At 38.3% G+C, this 20,359-nt stretch overlaps 1 protein-coding gene and 4 pseudogenes across 10 annotated transcripts in view; 4 read left to right on the top strand and 1 right to left on the bottom strand.

Annotated features, from left to right (window-relative positions):
- The window catches only part of LOC105225395 (fibulin-1), a 70,463-nt gene that overhangs the window by 17,417 nt on the left and 32,687 nt on the right, over positions 1 to 20,359 (bottom strand). The gene's annotated exons all lie outside the window — the stretch shown is intronic.
- On the top strand, positions 4,997 to 5,100 carry LOC125779867 (small nucleolar RNA U3; annotated as a pseudogene).
- Positions 6,612 to 6,708, top strand: LOC125779853 (small nucleolar RNA U3; annotated as a pseudogene).
- LOC125779859 (small nucleolar RNA U3) lies at positions 6,891 to 6,987 on the top strand (annotated as a pseudogene).
- LOC125779862 (small nucleolar RNA U3) lies at positions 7,169 to 7,267 on the top strand (annotated as a pseudogene).

The raw sequence follows: 20,359 nt of genomic DNA on the forward strand, positions 1-20,359 counted from the left end.
GACCTTCGATTTTCCAGTAATTTAAGATGTAAAAGCAATAAACGCGATGTATACGATGGTATTAGGCAACAAACTTTAAGGAGCGGAGAGCACATTTAAGAAAGATCTTTTGAACACGCTCGATCCTGTGAATTGACGATATGCAATATGGTCTCCAAATAAACACTGCATACTCCAAAATGGACCGCACAAAACATGTCTACAGTAATTTTAACGTGTAGGGGTCGGAAAAATTTGTAGAATTTCGACGGACAAAGCCGAGTACAGAAAATGATTTTGAAGTGATATAGTTGATGTGATTACTGAAAGAAAATCTGTTGTCAAAGATTACCACAAGATCTTTGATTTCAGTAACACATTTTAGGACGTAATTAGAAATCTTGTAACTTGAAGATAAGATGTTGCGTCCCCTACCATAAGAGATCTGTGAGCATTTATCTAGATTCAGAAAAAGATTCGATTTCAGGCACCAATTATGAAAAGTATCAATATCACATTGAAGTTTGTGTACATCTTGCGTGTTTTTGATTAATGCAAAAATTTTTAAGTCATCTGCATATAACAGAAAGTTGGCGAAAGAGAAGCAGCAGGAAATGTCATTGATAAACAGCACAAAGAGAAGTGGACCCAAGACGCTTCCTTGTGGGACTCCCGAAGATGCAATGACTGAATCCGGTGATTCTCCGTCGACACTGACAACTCATCGTCTGTTTTGCAGATATGATTTAATCCACTTCAAGAAGACCGAGTGAAACCCTAGAGATGATAATTTTTTAATTAGAATATTGTGTGATACTTTATCAAAGGCTTTAGAGAAATCTGTGTAGACACAATCTACCTGAAATCCAGCGGAGAATGCAGACATACAATAATCGCTAAAAACTGCTAACTTTGAGCGCCCAGAGACAAACCCATGCTGATTGACATTAATTATTAATTTTACTGCAAAAAATAATTTATTTTTAACAGAGCACTCAAAAATTTTCGAAATAGTCGAAAGTTTAGAAATAGACCTGTAATTGGAGACAACATCCTTTCTACCACCTTTATGAATAGGGGTAATGCATGTAAATTTCCAGTAAGAAATAAAATTCCCGCTGGCGAGAGACTTATTGAAGATAAGCATTAGAGGATATACTAAGGCAGTCCAATTTTTTATAAAAACGGGCGGAAGCCCATCCAGATCCAATTTGGAAGAAGACTTAATATCGCCGATAGCCTCGGCAATATCATCCTGTGAAAGACAGAGTGAGCCAAAATTTATGGATGGGAAGTTATTAGCTGAAAAAGTGGAACAAGTACCATCATCTTGAACATATGTAGTTCGATTTGAAAAATTCAGCGAACAAATTGGAGATTTCGACCGGAGTGCATGCCGACTTATCACCCCAGCGTAAACCAGAGGGAATGGCCGAACACGCTCCCCTAGATTTTACAAAGTTCCAAAAGAACTTAGGGTTCGACTTATTGGAGACTCCGTATTATTAATAAACCTTTTATAGAGAAACGTATCCAGTTCATTAAACAGTTTTGTGTAGTGCTGATATTGAACAAAGGAAACATGAGATTTAGTTGAAGAGAAATTTCTATAGTATTTATTTCTAAGATTTTTTAGACGTTTAAGGTCCTTAGTGTACCAAGGCAACTTATATGGTTGTATGTGTTTGAGCGGGATATTATAATGACAAAATTCCTGAATTGATTTCTTAAAAGTGGAGAAACTATTAGCTATATCAAGTCCCGATAGTGAATCCTCCCATTTAATTTCAAAGAGCTGATTGTTGTCGTTCAAAATCACAAAATGCAAAATTAAAACCAAGCCCATCAATAGGTTTAACAGGAGCGAAAAGATAAGTATCCACCTCAAACGCTAGCAGAAAATGATGGATGGTGGCTGGAGTAATTGATGATAATCCATCAAGAAACCTAAATTTTAAATTATCACTGAGAAAGACTAAGTCAAGAAATCGATCGAGACTATTTGAATATGTGTTTATTTGAATCAGAATGAGACTAAGCAAGCTATCAATGAGAAATAAGTCCTGAGAAGAGGAAACATTTGAAGGAATAAGAGCAGGACTATAGGAACAACCAAACCAGACGATATTGCTTAAATTAAAGTCACCCAGAACACAAATATTATTCTCTTTCACCTTATTTAATACCAGCGAGGAAATATTATTTGCGTGCAACTTATACAACTCTAGAGCACTACTCGTATTAGGAGGGATGTATGAGACTGCAATGAACAGAGCATCATTGACACAGATACATAGTTGGTCCAGAATAGAATCTTCATTATCAAGCATAATTAAGCGAGGACGATATTTGCGATGACCTGCTAAGAGAACTCCACCCCCTCTTAGACAGCCAGTTTTTTCGTGATCTCTGTCCTTGCGGAAGACATAATAGAGATTAGAGTCAAAATATTCGCTATCAAAATAACTAGAATTCAGCCAAATCTCAACAATATCGATAATATCGAAATCCAAATGTGAAGAAAAATTGCGAATAATATTTGATTTACGATACCCGATAAATTTTGGTGGTACGCCTTAAAACAGGAGCCAGTTGAGGAAAGTGCAGAAAACGCATGAATAGAATCGTGATTAACAGGCGCATCAACTAATCTGCAGCGCTGTTTTCCCCTCCCTTTGGAAAAAACTTAAAGGTTCCATTATAGACTAACGGACCCCGCATACGTTGTCCTGCGTGAAATTATGTGTTTTGAAAAAAAAGTTGAATTTACGTTGCGTTAAAAATCTTTTATATTCGATTTTTCTAAATTTTTTTCAAAAAACGCAGTTTGATAAAAACATTTTTTGGTTTCTATTCCGGAGCGTAAATGTACAGAGAAGATGGTTTTCCAACTCGGGAATACGCCACGTATAACTGGCACGCACTCATGCAATCGTAGTTACGATAATTTGGCAAATTTGGCATAAACACTCGTGATGAGTTCATATTTCGTTGAAGTGAATTGACAAAAGGCAGGTGGAATTGATATCAAACCACTGAAACCGAAATTTGCCTATTTCTCATTCTTATCGAATACGATGTAAAATGTCTTGTATTGTCTTGTATTGTATTGCATGCTTTTCAAAAAATTACACACACTCTACCATTCACAGTGTGCAATGACTCAAATGAAATTGAACCACGTACATTTATCAATAGCAACCGAAGGTAGAAACAATCGTCGTTTTTCGGGTGGATTGTGTAAACTCGCCCTAATGCATTAGTTGAGAACACACCTGGATGTCAATCTACTGGTTGACCTTGCTTTCTGCGTAACTATTTCTTCGACGATGCATTTCACGTATAATATCAAGGCATTTCCGAATAGAGCAATGTTCTCTCAAACGAATCACTGACGCAAGTTGAGAAAAAACTCGTTAATGTCAATGTTGTTGGAAGTGTTTCCGCTGGCTGTACTGTATTCTTTGGGTTGAAAAACACTCTTTAGCCATTCTCCAAATGAACTGCGAGACGCACAACAGTCGAAAATCGTTCACGAATTGCAAAAGTCAATACTCTACAAAGCGCTTTATTGCAGTTCACGTATCGACCGTATCGTTCAAGACCAATAACCGCCATATTGGTTCCTTTCGTGACGTACTTACAAATAGAGATGAGCGATATTGCGATTTTTAAATCACAGTTTCGAACTGCGATCGCAATTCACAGGTTCGAACTGCGATCACAGTTTCGAATTGCGATCGCAATTCACAGGTTCGAACTGCGATCACAGTTTCGAACTGCGATCGTAATTCACAGGTTCGAACTGCTATCGTAAATCACAGGTTCGAACTGCGATCACAGTTTCGAACTGCGATCATAGTTTCGAATTGCGATAATAGAAGCGAACTGCTATTTATAAAAAGTGATCGCAGTTGCGATTTGCAATTTTTCAATCACGGTGAAAAAATCACCGGTAGTGAAATATCGCTCATCACTACTTACAAACGTATTTTATAGATTACACTAAACTGCAATACTAAACATTGATATGAGTTTTGAATGTGAATTCGACAACAATGGAGAATGTAGACGATCCATATGTTGTCAAATTCGATATTCACTACTCTATGTGGTCGTCTGATGAGCTACGACTATAGAGTGGATATCATTTCATCATTCATTTTCATCATTTCCAGTTTGCGATTCCGAAAGAAAAACAAGTGGATAGTGTTTCGTGCATTTATTGTTAGACATACAAACCGAAGTGGGATTGTGGTGTCCGCAAGGTCCATGAACCATATTGCTTTTCATCACTCCGTTTAATACTGGACCTTTCTCTGCATCAGGAATTTCCGCAGAAATGATTTCATCAATTTGATCTGGTGGAACCACTATCCCCCATCCAAAGAAGATCTTCGTAACTGTTGTTTGAAAAGTCGTGCTGTGACAACTTGACGATCGCTTGCTGATTGACCCCGATCCATAATTCCACACGTATGTCATCGCATCCTGGGAGTACTCGTTCATGTGCCTTGGCGTTGATGGCAAACAGAACACCGACCGATGTTAGCGGGACATCTTCGTCGCTTCGTAACAAATTTCAATCTGTAATTGATCACTTCGCTTGAAACAAACATAAAGTTTTTTTCATAATTTTCAAAATTTTTTTTGAAGTTATACTTCTTATAAGAGTTCGGAAAAGGTTGCGATAGATTCATATTGCGCAACCTTGTCTCCCAAGATATTCGAGTAGCAAGGGAAGCGGTGACAATCGGCGATCGTTTCTTTCGACACAGCTTGGATTTTCTACCAACAACACAACGTTGCCATGCTTATGTTATTGTTGTTTTTGTAGAACAATGTTTCAATTTTTGGTTGGTGACATATTCACATGTGTGCGCATATGTATGTTTGTATGCTTGTGTATTATTGAAGTTATACTTCTTTTTCTTTCGTTTGTCTTTCATTTCTGTGAATTCTCAACTATTTTGTGTGACTTCTGGTTGAAATACTCTACGTTGGCCATTGAAAAATTAAGACTATACTTCACTGGATCATTTCTGTAGTTAGTCTTCATTTATGTTTTTTTGGAAATCGACTCGCGATGACAAGGCATATCGTTTTATTTGACAGCGTGAGGTTTGGAGGATGAAGTCATGTGTAGAAGTTCACGCAAGTGAGGAAAGTTCTCTGATTGCCATTTACTTGGAAGTGGCCAGAAACCATTCTTTTACATATGACTCAAGCAGCTCACGACTTCCGGTCTTTGACCAAGTATCCAATGTGTAGCCTAAGAACATCCGTTCGAAGGCGAGCTAAAGTGAGAAGGCGAAACATCCCCTGCATAGGGTTGTGCGCTGGGTTTGGGACCCGCCACGTAAAAAAACACCCCCAATGAAAAACCACCGACAGCCTCGGATGAGAGACCCCCCTTTTGATATCCCCACAAAACTAATACGGCTGTGTAAACTGACGTTGAGCAGCACCAAAAGCTCCGTCAGGTTCGAAAAGGACCTCTCCGAGCCGTTCGATACCAAACGAGGTTTCAGACAAGGCGACATTGATATCATCGGCTTCAACACCCGCGCCGTTAGTTCTGCTTTCTCCAGACTGAACAAGGAAGCAACGCAAATGGGTCTGGCAGTGAACGAGGGCAAGACGAAATATCTCCTGTCATCAAACAAACAGTCGTCGCACTCGTCACTGTTGACAGTCATAACTTTGAAGTTGTAGATAATTTCGTCTATTTAGGAACCAGCATTAACACCTCCAACAATGTCAGCCTAGAAATCCAACGCAGGATTACTCTTGCCAACACGTGCTACTTCGGACTGAGTAGGCAATTGAAAAGTAAAGTCCTCTCTCGACGAACAAAAGCCAAACTCTATAAGTCGCTCATAATTCGCGTCCTGCTATATGGTGCAGAGGCTTGGACGATGACAACAACCGATAAGTCGACGTTGCGAGTTTTCGAGAGAAAAGTTCTGCGAAAGATTTATGGTCCTTTGCGCGTTGGCCACGGCGAATATATTGACATAGTTCAGCGAATTAAAAGACAGCGGCTACGCTGGCTAGGTCATGTTGTCCGGATGGATGAAAACACTCCAGCTCTGAAAGTATTCGACGCAGTACCCGCCACGGGAAGCAGAGGAAAAGGAAGACCTCCACTCCGTTGGGAGGACCAAGTGGAGAAGGACCTGGCTTCGCTTGGAATATCCAATTGGCGCCAAGTAGCGAAGAGAAGAAACGACTGGCGCGCTGTTGTTGACTCGGCTACAATCGCGTATGTGGTGTCTACGCCAGTAAAGAGAAGAAGAAGAGGTCTATGAACATCATTTCTAATTTTGTCTTGTGGCATATTAGAAATAATGTTTCTTCGAAAATCGCTCGCTTACAACGGATAAAACGACTTCTGATTGGTGATTTTAATGAATAAATTCCAAGGTTTTACAGAAAAATAATTTAGTCAATAAATACAGTACGCTTATGTATGTTTGTATGCTTGCGCATTATTTTTCTTTCGTTTGTATTTCATTTCTGCGAATTCTCAACTATTTTGTGTGACTTTATTTCTTTCGTTTCTGTTTCATTTCTGCGAATTCTTTGTGTGACTTTTGGTTGAAATACTCTGCGTTGGCCGTTGAAAAGTTAAGACTATACTTCTCAGGATCATTTCTGTAGTCAGTCTTCATTTACTTTCTTCGCAAATCGACCCGCGATGACGAGGTGACTATTCACATGTGTGCGCATATGTATGTTTGTATGCTTGTGCATTATTGAAGTTATACTTCTTTTTCTTTCGTGTGTCTTTCATTTTTGCGAATTCTCAACTATTTTGTGTGACTTTATTTCTTTCGTTTCTGTTTCATTTCTGCGAATTCTTTGTGTGAGTTTTGGTTGAAATACTCTGCGTTGGCCGTTGAAAAGTTAAGACTATACTTCTTAGGATCATTTCTGTAGTCAGTCTTCATTTACTTTCTTCGCAAATCGACCCGCGATGACGAGGTGACTATTCACATGTGTGCGTAGATGTAAGTTTGTATGCTTGTGCATTATTGATGTTATACTTCTTTTTCTTTCGTGTGTCTTTCATTTTTGCGAATTCTCAACTATTTGTGTGACTTTATTTCTTTCGTTTCTGTTTCTTTTCTGCGAATTCTTTGTGTGACATTTGGTTGAAATACTCTGCGTTGGCCGTTGAAAAGTTAAGACTATACTTCTCAGGATCATTTCTGTAGTCAGTCTTCATTTACTTTCTTTGCAAATCGACCCGCGACGACGAGGTGACTATTCACATTTGGGCGCATATGTATGTTTGTATGCTTGTGCATTATTGAAGTTATACTTCTTTTTCTTTCGTTTGTCTTTCATTTCTGCGAATTCTCAACTATTTTATGTGACTTTTGGTTGAAATACTATGCGTTAGCCGTTCAAAGGATCATTTCTGTAGACAGTGTTTATTTATTTATTCGTGTTCAATGTAATATTGACGTGGCCAGTGATAATTTCTGCGAATTCTCTACTATTTTGAGTGACTTTTGGTTGAAATACTCTGCGCAAGCCGTTTAAAAGTTAAGACTTCACAGGATCATTTCTGTAGACAGTGTTTATTTACTAATTAATTCGTGTTCTATATAATATTGACGTACTATTTGTAGTATTAATACACAGTGAATAGTGATTTAAGTAAACAATAAAATAAGTGACACGTGATAATACGCGGATTCCAGGTTATGTGATGGTAAGTTTCTCTTGAATATTTCAATTGTCCGTAATAGATGCACCTTGTGCATTAAACTTGTGCTCTTGAAACTAATATCAATTGGATTGACAAAAATTTTAATGTTTTGATTTTAAGTTGATTTTACAGCGGAAAAAGACAGTGCAGCCCGTGTTTCAAGAGGAGGGAAAACAACACAATATTATCGTCAATACCGAGCACGAAAGAAAGCAGAGCGGGAAAACGAGAAATTGGAAATGGTAGCTGGCAGTCAATCGAGGAAGAGGAAAACAGCTGCGGAATATCAGAGAGCGCGTAAAAAAGATTCAAAGTCTGCTGTTCCATCAATCTCTGCGGGAGCATCTATAACTACAGATGAATCAACGATCGCCAATTCACCGATAACTGCTGGGCCTTCAACGCGTGTTGATGGATTACAAAAGAGAGATGGTTACGCTGCATATTCCCTACCGCAACGAAGAGACAGAACTACTTTCCGAGTCAAAATTCCTTTATTTAGACTTTGCTTTATATAATGTGCATAATAAATTTATAAAATGTGAATTTAAGTTTTCTAGTTTTCTTTCATTCAAAATGATATGCATTTCTGAATATCACTAAGAAGTATAACTTCTTCCGCTTAGGACTCCACGCACCCTTTTTTTTAAATAGCCGGAATAAAAGAGCAAGCGAACGAAATTGAACGATTCAAATAATTTACAAATCAAAATATTTAAAATCAAAAGAAAAAAGAATTGTATGGAAAAAGCCAATTTTTGGAAATTTCCAATTTTTCGACTTTTTCTTATGAAAAGTTTTTTTTTATTTCTGAACCTTTCCAGATCCACAGCGAACAACTTCTGAAAATTTCATGAAGATTGGTTTCGCCGTTCTCGAGCCTTAGCGTTACTAACAAACAGTCATTCATTTTTACTTACATATTATATGGAGGATGGAGTCATGTGTAGAAGTTCACGCAAGTGAGGAAAGTTCTCTGATCGCCATTCACTTGGGAGTGGCCAGAAACGATTCTTTTGCATATGACTCAAGCAGCTCACGACTTCCGGTCTTTGACCAAGTATCTTCTGGGTAGCCTAAGGACATCCGTTTGAAGGCGAGCTAACGTGAGAAGGCGAAACATCCCCTGCATAGGGTTGTGCGCTGGGTTTGGGACCCGCCACGTAAAAAAAACACCCCCAATGAAAAGGAACAACAAGCCTCGGATGAGTGACCCCCCTTTTGATGACGACCATGGCAAACGAAAGAAGGACTACGAATTGAGGGCATGCACCTGGAATGTCCGGTCCCTTAATTGGGAAGGTGCCGCTGCCCAGCTGGTTGATGTCCTCGTGAAAATAAAGGCTGACATCACCGCCGTCCAAGAAATGCGATGGACGGGACAAGGACAGAGACAAGTAGGTCCTTGTGACATTTACTACAGTGGCCATATAAAGGAGCGCAAGTTTGGTGTTGGATTCGTGGTGGGAAAGAGACTCCGTCGCCGAGTACTATCATTCACAGCGGTGAATGAACGTCTAGCCACAATCCGCATCAAAGCGAGGTTCTTCAACATATCGCTGATTTGCGCTCACGCCCCGACGGAAGAGAAGGACGATGTGACCAAAGATGCCTTTTATGAGTGCTTGGAGCGCACTTATGAGAGATGCCCCCGCCACGATGTCAAAATCGTGCTTGGCGACTTTAACGCCAGGTTGGGCAAAGAAGGTATCTTTGGCACAACGGTCGGTAAATTCAGCCTCCACGACGAAACATCCCCAAATGGGTTGAGGCTGATCGACTTCGCCGGGGCTCGAAATATGGTTATCTGTAGTACTAGATTCCAGCATAAGAAGACACATCAAGCTACCTGGCTGTCTCCGGATCGAAAAACCACCAACCAGATCGATCATGTTGTGATAGACGGAAGACACGTCTCCAGTGTTTTAGATGTGCGTGCGCTCCGAGGACCTAACATCGACTCGGACCACTATATTGTTGCAGCCAAAATTCGCACCCGCATCTGTGCAGCAAAAAACGCACGCCAACAAACACAGGGAAGGTTCGACCTCGAGAAGCTGCAATCATAACAGACAGCCGAACGTTTTTCTACTCGGCTTGCACTCCTGCTCTCTGAGAGCACTCATCAACAATTCGGTATAAGGGAACTGTGGGACGGCATTTCAAACTCAACTACAGAAGGTTTCAAGACCGGAGCATACTCTTGTAGAACCCCCAAAGGTGATCTAGTTACCGATGCCCAGAGCATACTTAAATTATGGAGGGAATACTTCTCCAGCCTGCTGAATGGCAGTGAAAGCACAACACCGGGAGAAGGCGAACCCGATTCCCCAATCGATGACGATGGAGCAGACGTTCCATTACCCGACCATGAAGAAGTTCGAATAGCAATCACCCGCCTGAAGAACAACAAAGCGGCAGGGGCCGATGGATTGCCGGCCGAGCTATTCAAACACGGCGGCGAAGAACTGATAAGGAGCATGCATCAGCTTCTTTGTAAAATATGGTCGGACGAAAGCATGCCCAACGACTGGAATTTAAGTGTGCTATGCCCAATCCATAAAAAAGGAGACCCCACAATCTGCGCCAACTACCATGGGATTAGCCTCCTCAACACCGCATATAAGGTTCTATCGAGCGTACTGTGTGAAAGATTAAAGCCCACCGTCAACGAACTGATTGGACCTTATCAGTGTGGCTTTAGACCTGGCAAATCAACAACCGACCAGATATTCACCATGCGCCAAATCTTGGAAAAGACCCGTGAAAGGAGAATCGACACACACCACCTCTTCGCCGATTTCAAAGCTGCTTTCGACAGCACGAAAAGGAGCTGCCTTTATGCCGCGATGTCTGAATTTGGTATCCCCGCAAAACTGATACGGCTGTGTAAACTGACGTTGAGCGGCACCAAAAGCTCCGTCAGGATCGGGAAGAACCTCTCCGAGCCGTTCGATACCAAACGAGGTTTCAGACAAGGCGACTCCCTATCGTGCGACTTTTTCAATCTGCTGCTGGAGAAAATAGTTCGAGCTGCAGAACTTAATCGAGCAGGTACAATCTTCTATAAGAGTGTACAACTGCTGGCGTATGCCGATGATATTGATATCATCGGCCTCAACACCCGCGCCGTTAGTTCTGCTTTCTCCAGGCTGGACAAGGAAGCAAAACGAATGGGTCTGGCAGTGAACGAGGGCAAGACGAAATATCTCCTGTCATCAAACAAACAGTCGTCGCACTCGCGACTTGGCAGACACGTCACTGTTGACAGTCATAACTTTGAAGTTGTAGATAATTTCGTCTATCTTGGAACCAGCGTAAACACCACCAACAATGTCAGCCTAGAAATCCAACGCAGGATAACTCTTGCCAACAGGTGCTACTTCGGATTGAGTAGACAATTGAGAAGCAAAGTCCTCTCTCGACAGACAAAAACCAAACTCTATAAGTCTCTCATAATTCCCGTCCTGCTATATGGTGCAGAGGCTTGGACGATGTCAACAGCGGATGAGTCGACGTTGCGAGTTTTCGAGAGAAAAATTCTGCGAAAGATTTATGGTCCTTTGCGCGTTGGCCACGGCGAATATCGCATTCGATGGAACGATGAGCTGTACGAGATATACGACGACATTGACATAGTTCAGCGAATTAAAAGACAGCGGCTACGCTGGCTAGGTCATGTTGTCCGGATGGATGAAAACACTCCAGCTCTGAAAGTATTCGACGCAGTACCCGCCGGGGGAAGCAGAGGAAGAGGAAGACCTCCACTCCGTTGGAAGGACCAAGTGGAGAAGGACCTGGCTTCGCTTGGAATATCCAATTGGCGCCACGTAGCGAAAAGAAGAAACGACTGGCGCGCGGTTGTTAACTCGGCTATAATCGCGTAAGCGGTGTCTACGCCAATTAAGAAGAAGATTATATGCATATACAAAATAAAGCGTTTGTATGGGAAAAAGAAAAGGACTGTTTTTAGGCGTTTTCCGGCAACTTTCGTAATTTTTTTTTTACATAAGAACCTTCTTCTAATAATATAATAACAAATACAACAAAAAAATTAGTGAAATCGGTCCAGCCATTCACGCGTGATGCCATGACAACGGAAAACGGGTTTAATTTTTATATATGTATATAGATTCATTGTTTTAAATTTTTTACTGCAGTTCCAGTGAACTAGAAATTGTAGCCTCCTGAAGGGTATCGTAGAATCCAATGGTATCATTGGAATTCGTGGCAACAGGATCACTTCACCTATAAACTTTCCAGATAATATGGTTTCTTCAAGAATATTTCCGGTGATCTTTTTGATAGCCAAACTCGCACCATTGCATAATCGAGGTGGATTCAAATTACGCAGGAGGAAAATAGTTGAACCATTCTTTTGTCGAAGATTATGAAGATTACGGCATTCCGGGTATATCTAGTGAATTTCAAAATTCAATTGGAAAACTTTCAATTTCCGTTAAGAACAGTATCGATTGATTTAAAAGACAACGGATCGCCTGGTAACAACTGTTGTATTTGGAAGTTAGTTTCGTTAACATCAGCCCGCTTACTGAGCCAGTTATGATTAAAGTACTTACTTTGCATATTCGGAAAAGTACTCTGAATCAATTAATTTTTTTCCTAAAGAACACTGCATAAATTATCTGGCAGTTTAATACTTTTTCAACACGCTTGCGTCGTGCCTCTCTACTTCGCGCGTTATTTAGGTTACATTTTTTCTATGGCATTCGCTTAGAATAATAATTTCAACGTTTAAATATTAAAGAAAACTCAAAAACATGCTATTATAACACATTTAAATGAGGAATGCAAAATAATTTTTAATAGAAGTTGAATAAAAGTAATGAAAATAAAAATATTTGCACAATTATTAAAAAATATGGGGAGTTTTTTATAATTTTTTATATATGAAAAACTGTTATCAAATTGAAAGATTTATACTTCGCGTGTTTTTCGAATCGGTAAGTTGGTGTTAGTGACATCTATGCTAAATTTCACGTATTAGTATTTGAGATACGCGTCGTATTGTGAGGCTCTAAAAGTGAAAAATGAAAGTGAGGCTCTAAAAGTGAATTCTTCGATTTTTACTATGTCTGAATTTATTGAACAAAGAACTGCGTAATATACCATCTCATACTGCATTGGTTATTCGTGATCATTTCTCCATATTTTCAATTAATATCGCGCCGCAACCACCGCATTCGCCTGATTTACCCTCGTGTTACTTCTGGCTATTCAGCAAATTCACATGACCACTCCGAGGACACCGTTTTGATTCAACTGAGGTTATAAAAGCTGAATCGAAGAAACCTCTGATGTCCATCACGACGGAGGATTTTTCCAAGGGCATAGATGACTGGAAAATTCGTTGGCAGCGGGAGGGGATTACTTTGAAGGAGATGAAATGGACAAAATTCAAATCCTAATTTGATCACAATAGTAATTTTTGGAGATAGCATTATTAAAGACCGCTTCTCTGCAAACTGGTAAAAAAATCGATTAACTATTTTTAATAAATAAATCAATAACATGAGAAGCATGCGGAAAATAAATAGCTCGATAACCAAATTATTTACATATATCATGGAACCTTAGTACCTCTTATCATCAAAATCAGAGCCGCTCAAAATTTTTTATGCCTATACTCGGAGTATAGGCAAGCAAAAGCAGTCGAAGCATGTACGCTATGACGCTAATTCTGCCAGCGTCAAAAATACACTCGAAATACAGGAATTCAGTTTCGAATAAGCATATAGAGGACTTAATGAGAATCAAAACTTACGATCTTGAAGTCGATATGGAAAAAATCATGGAAAGTTAAAAAAAAAATTAACTTAAAATTATTGTTTTTCTTAATTGCTTTTTTAATCAAAAACAATAATTTTTTGTTTTTTTCTAAATTTTTAATAACAAAATAACCAAATAGCACGATTTCACTCAGTGTACTAAGCAAGCGCGCGCACACAATCATACGCTAGCAGATATCAAATGTGTGATTGTATGCGTTGGTAAATAAATTGCGCATTATTTTGAGCGGCTCTGATCAAAATACATTCATCACACATAGGAATTTGATGCGTAGCAAATTTAATAATAGAACTGTGTGATAATACTTACATGTATATATTTTAATTAAACAGTTTTGAACAATCAAGCACTAATAATTTAAAAGCTATTATTATTTCACTGTATTATCTTCACTATAATAGGAATTTAATTTATACGGCAGTCTAAGTAACACGTGGCCGGTTATGCTAATATCAAAAATTGATAAAGTAAGAATAATTCAATGTTTTATTGCAAATTATTTTTTTGATAGGATAGCTTACATCTCAATTTATAATCGCAATATTATTTTCTTACAAATTCTTTGTCATTATTTGACAGTCATAATTATCCGTTAGCTCTAAAATATTCTAACAGATGACGTTAACTGTTGGCTGGATTGAATAAGTATTCAATAGATTTCGCTTTGTTAAAAACACAAATTTCATATAAAAAATTCATAAAAATTACTTATTGCTGAAACTATGGTGTAACCTAAATTTGTTTTGTATTTGAATATTAAAATAATTAATGATTATGCTATTAAATTGTACCTTATATAAAACGTTTGTATTTTTAACATAAATAATAGACAAATAATACACAAATAATTTTCAATAAGATAATATTGCGATTATAATTTGTATGTAAATAATATCCTGTGTCTCAAGTTGGATCGAATTGCACACGGTGTGCAATCGAAATTTAAAATCGGTTCAGTTGTTTAGGAGTCCATCGCGGAAAAACAACGTGACACGTGATTTTTATGTATAAAGATGTACATATATATAAAAATGCTTAGACTCCGATCCTCGGGTTGTAGTTTTATAAGTATTTCTCTGCCTTTGATCTTGCAAGTTGCATCCTAACTTAGCCCTTCCTTACTTGTTTAATTCATTGTAGTTTTTTCAACTAAATTTAATTATTTGTTCTGCTTATATGTATATATAAATATTTCATACTGAATGGTATATTTTTAACTATACTTGTGCTGGTAGATATCTCAGTGAATATTAGTAGAGAGAGCTATCTTTTATTAACATCCCATTTTGTACAGATAAAGTTATTTAAATTCAATATATCAAGGCGACTTCGCACTGTTTTACAAAAGGACTTTACTTTTTTCTGATTCTGCAGAGGATTTCAAGGCTGGAATTATAGGTGCTAACATAGGTTCCAAAAAACACGAAATTATCTACAACTTCACAGTTATTACTGTCAACTGTGAAGTAGAGGCGCGAATGCGATGGCGTTTCTTTGATGGCAGGAGATTTTTTGCATTGTCCTTGTTCCCCACCGGAACCATTCGCTTCGCTTTTTTGTCTAGCTTAGAAGCAACAAACCTAAAGGCGCGTTTTTGATGCCATTAATATCAATATACCCACTGTAGCATTCTTAGAGCTATTCCACATCAGCCAGTAAGCGTGGGAATAGTTCGCGCCAGCATTTTCTCACCAACTGGCAAATTCTTCGCTACTCCAATATCAGCGCGGTAGCAGCGATTCACCTTTTGTCTAAACGACAATAACAACAGAAGGTGCAGCTAGACAACAACAACAGTATCAGGTGCACTAACAGCAGAATTGCCGAAATTGTGCCAATTATTGGGAATCAGGAAGGGCTCATACTTTTAAGTTTTAGTCTTAAGCCAGACTTGAACAAAAGCACATAGTTCTTAATAAAAATTATTTGATTGTAAAAGTTAACTGTGATTTTATTTCCTGGACAACAGCACATAGTGCTGAAGGAGTTAACTGTGATTTTATTTCCTGGACAACAGCCTATAGGACTGGAGAAATAATAGGCTCCCAACACGGATAGAATCAAGATAAAGAATACGGAGGACTACAGGACTACTGGAGGATTAGCGAAACTATTCCAAGCACAATTGTCAGCATGATTTATAATTTTATCATGTAAGTACTCAGTGGTCAATATAAAAAAAGAAGAAATAAGAAAATAAATAAATGGATAAATTAATAAATAAACAAAAAATTGTTAAATTAAAATTATTAAATCCTCTAAAGTGTAAACAAAATTTTGAAAGTGGCGCATAAGGCTAAATTGTTTTAGTGTGTTTAAATAGCCATAAAGAAGAAGTGCGCTAAAGAATTAAGTAAAATAAGAAAAATAGTAAAGGATTAAAAAAGTTGCCTCTTTAGAAGAGACATCAAAATGAATGAGGAGACATTGAGGGTAATAGGGACAGCTGCCATCACTGCAGCTACAGAAAGAACTAGGGCCTCCTTCGGGAGGGCAGTAGGACAGCTGACAGAACGACTAAAGGTTTTAGGAACTCCATTAGAAGTGGAGGATTATGAAACAGTGACTATAGACCCGACTGTTCGGTGTGAGGACTCTTTAGAGATAATTAAATCTCTGCCGGAATTCAGTGGCGAAAGGTCACGATATGTTAGTTGGAGGCAAGCTGCATTTGCTGCCTTTAAGTCGTTTGATAATTACGAAAACAGTTCGAAACACTACCAAGCGGTAGCAATAACAAGAAATAAAATTGTCGGCTCTACCCACAAAGTATTATCGTTATTCAATACAGTGCTGAATTTTAAGGCGATCATCGTGCGGTTCGGCAATTACTTATGCAGACAAGCGACCAGTTTATTTGACTGAACAGGAAATGTGAACTCTTAAGCAAGGGAAACTTTCAATTGCCGAGTTTACTACGAGGTCGAAACGAAATTGACCTTGATTATAAATAAAACTCTTAAGTTACATGAGAGCAAAAAAAACTTTGTCAAAAATATAGGCAAGATGCCTTGAAAGTTTTTGTTTCTGGCCTGCGGAAGCCAATAAGCGACATCATGTTTTCGTCGCAACCTAAAGACATGCCTAGTGCATTGGCATTAGCACAAGAATTGGAAGCAAATCATGCTCGATATTCGTTTGCAAACGAACTTTCTGCAGTAAAATGGATTCAGCTCAGGAAAAAAAAACATGTAGATGCGGCAACCCCTATGGAGGTTGATCCGACTCTATCGCACTACAGGCAAGGAGAGAATTATAATCCAAATTGGAGAGCTGAGGGGGAACCTCAGGCAGCCTACAATAATAACATATACTCTCAAGAAAGGGAAACAATGAAGAGACTTCGCGAGAGCGATAGGCAAAATATTTCGAAACTACAAAGGGTTAATCACTTAACACAAGATTCAGTTGAAAATTTTAATTAAAACGAGTCACAATGTGAATTTTTGGAAGAAATAGATTTTTAGACGTTGGTCGCTCCTGCCCTATGCAGATACGACACTGGCAGGGCCAATGAAAATTTGAAAGGGACAAGGAATGTAGAAAACTCATTTAAAAGTAGGCCGTGATTAAGGAAAGGTGCTTAATTAAAGTGCTCGGAAAGACGGCTCCTTTTTACCTTCTTTCCGAACTTAAAATATTTGACGGGGTTATTGGGTTTGACTTCTTGAAAGAGGTTGGCGCAAAAATAGACTTACAAAAGGGAACACTTCACTAGAAAGGTGGCGAGGAAAAATTATCTTATTATGGCTGTAAAAGTGTCAATAAAATAGTTGGAAATGAGAATTCCCCTAAGGAACCAGGGAATACGGAAATGATTTCCTTTATATTGGAAAAACAAGCAAAAGTCTTCGCAAATCCAGATGAGACTTTGCTGTTTAACACTATTGTGGTAGCCACCATTAGGACAGTCGATAACGAACCGATTTATTCAAAGCCATACCCTTACCCGATAGCCGTTTCAGAATTTATAAATCAGGAAATTAAAGATTTACTACGAAATGGAATAATTCAATCTCCATATAATAATTCTATATGGGTTGTCGGTAAAAAAGGGGATAGATGAGAACGGAAGGAAGAAGATGAGGATGGTAATTGATTTTAGTAAACTGGACGACAAAACAGTTTCGGACAGGTATCCCATTCCAGATACTACAGTTATTTTAACTAACATGGGGAAATCAGCATTTTTCACGACACTTGACTTATAGTCGGGGTTCCATCAAATTAAGTTGGTTCAAAGACAGGGAAAAGACTGCCTTCTCTGTAAACAATGGAAAGTACTAATTTTGTAGACTTCCTTTCGGGCAAAAAAATGCGCCCGTAATTTACTAAAGGATAATTGATGATGTTCTCAGAGATGAAATAGGGAAATGCTGTCATGTTTACATCGATGCTGTAATTATATGCTCAAGTAATGAAGGGTATCATTACAGAGACATAGAAAGAGCTTTAACGAAACTTTTCCAATCCAACATGCAAGTTTCAATGGAAAAATCAAAATTTCTTAGGGAACAAGTGGAATTCCTTAGATTTATTGTTTTGAAGGAGGGGATAAAAACATGCCCTGATAAAGTCAATGACATTCTGAATTATAAACCGCCTAATACTCTTCGTGGCTTGCGAGCATTTTTGGGGCTATCTGGTTATTATAGGAAGTGTATTGGAGGCTATGCCTCCATAGTGAAACCGCTCACAACATATTGTACTTAAGCGGAAAAAATGGTCATGTGGGAACGAATCAATCAAAAAATATTAAAATTGAGTTGGACAACGACGCGTTGATGGCTTTCGAAAAAGTTAAGAGAATTTTATCTTCTGAGGACGTACTTCTGCTATATCCTGATCAAAATAAACCATTTGACTTTCAGGCGGTATTATCTCAAGGCAATAGGCCGATAACCATGATTTCCAGAACGTTATCGACAGTAGAAGAGAATTATGCTACCAATGAAAGAGAGATTTTAGCGATAGTGTGGGTAATTCAGAAGCTGTGAAACTATTTGTACGGAGTAATTTTTACCGATCATCAGCCTTTGACCTTCGCTGTGTCGGATAAGAATCCAAACACGAAAATGAAACACTGGCGAGCATTTGAAGAAGAGTTTTCACCTGAATTTCATTATAAACTCGGTAGTGATAATCTTGCTGCCGATGCATTATCACGACAGCACATTAATGCAGTAGAGCAGGAATCCTCATCTGTTATTATGCAAAGTGAAGAATCTCTAACAGAAGTTATTCCAAAAGTGGAAAACGCTGTTAATTTATTTCGAAACCAGACAATTATTGAAGAAGAAAATGTCACAACCAAGGAGACAAGAATTATTTTCAAGACAAGGATAAGGCATCAAATTACATTAAAAAATTTTCAGGATCTACTAGAACTGATTGGTGGATGCGTTAATCCAGATGTAGTTGACGCTATTCATTGCAGTTTGCCTATTTTTGGGCAAAATTTAGGACGAGATTGTAAGGAAATTCCCGTCAATAAAATTTCGTCACACAATGAGACAAGTTAATGATATTTTTAATGAAGACGATCAAAACGAAATACTGGCAATGGAACATAGTAGAGCACATCGCTCTATCCGAGAGAACATTAAACAGGTATTGACCGACTACTATTTTCCAAATATGCGGAAGAAATTAAAGGAAATTACTGCCAACTGCAAAACTTGTAAAGAAGCCAAGTACGAACGGTATCCGACTAAACCAGAGTTAGGAAAGACTCCAATACCATCCCTTCGTGGGGAAATTTAACATATTGACATTAATTCTACTGATAAACATAATTTTTTAACCTGCATAGCCACAGTTATTCCAATTGGATCAAGGGCAATTGTTGATGTAAAACAAGCTTTATTACAAATCCTTAATTCTTTTGAAAATACAAGGAATGTGGCGGTTGATAACGAAAAGTCACTGAACTCAAAAACAATAAAGTCCCTTCTTAAGGATCATTTTGGAGCATACATTTTTACAACCCCTCCTTTCCATAGTACAACAAATGGGCAGATAGAGAGATTTCATAGCACTAAGCAAGAGCAAGCTATAAATTATACCAATGGACTAATACTTCTTGCTACTGCAAAATACAATAGACCAATTCATTCAGAAACTGGAAGGAAACCAATCGAGCTGAATTTTTCCATGCCTTTGGACCTTAAAACCGAAATAAAAGGCAAATTAATTAAAGCCCAGGAAAATGTGTTGGCACGGAACAATAGCAGTAAACTTACGAGGTTTTTCAAGCCAGGGTTAAAGTTAACGTTAGGACCAATAAAAGATTTGGCAATAAATTTACAAAAATTTTTACGATTCAAAAGGATCTAGGATCCACAGTTATAATAGATAACAGGAAGGTTCACAAGAGTAACCTTAGGTAATAATTTTCTTTCTTTTTTCTTTACAGAGTTATTTTACCACTTTTGCGTACGCAGGGTCCGTCAGCAAAATTATTAATTTTACAAAATCCAACTATATACCAGGTATTGACGGAAATGACTACTTAACGCATCGAACGAATTTGACGAGTTACCTCACCGTTTTGCGGGAAACGGAAAATATATTTCACGTTTTTCCCCAATCACATATGACTAAAGTTCTTCAGGCTGACATTAACCAAATTTATCGATTGATTGCCACTGTGAAAATTCACCACAGACAAGCGCGAAGCATAAACATGATTGGCATGGAACTCCAGATTTGAACGATTTTAATGAACTAAAATTTAAAACACAAGAACTTATAGAATCCAATGACTGTCAATTTTTCAAAAACATTCGGATACAACAGCAGATCGATAAATTGATTGAGACTGTTAACAAAATTATTGCTAATAATGGC

The sequence above is a fragment of the Bactrocera dorsalis genome, chromosome 6 (genome assembly GCF_023373825.1).
Source record: "Bactrocera dorsalis isolate Fly_Bdor chromosome 6, ASM2337382v1, whole genome shotgun sequence".
NCBI lineage: Eukaryota > Metazoa > Arthropoda > Insecta > Diptera > Tephritidae > Bactrocera > Bactrocera dorsalis.